We start from the raw sequence: 1,008 nt of genomic DNA on the forward strand, positions 1-1,008 counted from the left end.
ATATATATATATATATATATGGGAGTTACCATGGAAACGGGGCATCAACTCACTCAGCTGAAAAGTGGGAGAGTCCGTCTCTCTGCTGTTTTCACTGCTTTCAGGTAAGTTTAGTCCCTAAAATTACACAAATAATACATACAACCATTCCTGACACTTTCTTACATGTAATTGACACGTTTCTGTTGAATCTTTACTTTACAGGAATGGTTTAGTGTCTTCAAAAAGACCGTTAACTAGCTATAGAGGCTAACTATTACGTCCCATTCACACGGGGCGTCAGCGTCAACGCCTCTCGTTTACTTTGAATGGAGTGACGTCAAGCGTTGGCAAAATTAATTGTGGGTCCGTTGCTCGCGGCAGAAGTTGAAAACTTTTCAACTTCAAGTGCCAATGCAGGCGTCAACCAATCAGATCACCTTATGCAAATACCCTAGCGCAGACGCTAGCCAATCGCGTTCATGCAACACCAGAAGACTAATGTGATTGGCTGTTGTCACTATGACGGTCGCTTCAGCACCAAGCTTCAGAAACGCCCTCTGTCAAGCGTTAAGCTAACTATAGATGAGCTCTTATTAATGAAAGTTTGAGCTTTTAATCACATTTTATGTAGAGATGAGCGGTTTTGATAGTTTGTAAATGTTTTGCTGGTACTTTGTCAATGGATAAATTGAAGTAACTATAAGCTAATTAATGTAACCTAAAAGTCTGCACTGTGGGGTCAATCGGTGACGTCACTTACATGAACTAATGGGCTGAAACTATTTCAAACACGTTTTGAACTTTCATTGCAAACAAATATTGATATTGTACTGTGATTTCAGGAGTGTCAGAAAAAAACCCTAAAACGAGGGGAAGTTACAAGAAAATTTGTAATGGGAGCTGCTGACAGCGATACAGGAAACACAGGTGATCTGAGAATCTTATTAAATAACTTATGCATTTTTCACAATATATTTCAACTATATCATCATGCATCTGTAAAACCTAAAAATGTGAATTCTGATA

This window comes from Sinocyclocheilus rhinocerous, unplaced genomic scaffold, assembly GCF_001515625.1.
Source record: "Sinocyclocheilus rhinocerous isolate Xijiao unplaced genomic scaffold, SAMN03320098_v1.1 scaffold425, whole genome shotgun sequence".
NCBI lineage: Eukaryota > Metazoa > Chordata > Actinopteri > Cypriniformes > Cyprinidae > Sinocyclocheilus > Sinocyclocheilus rhinocerous.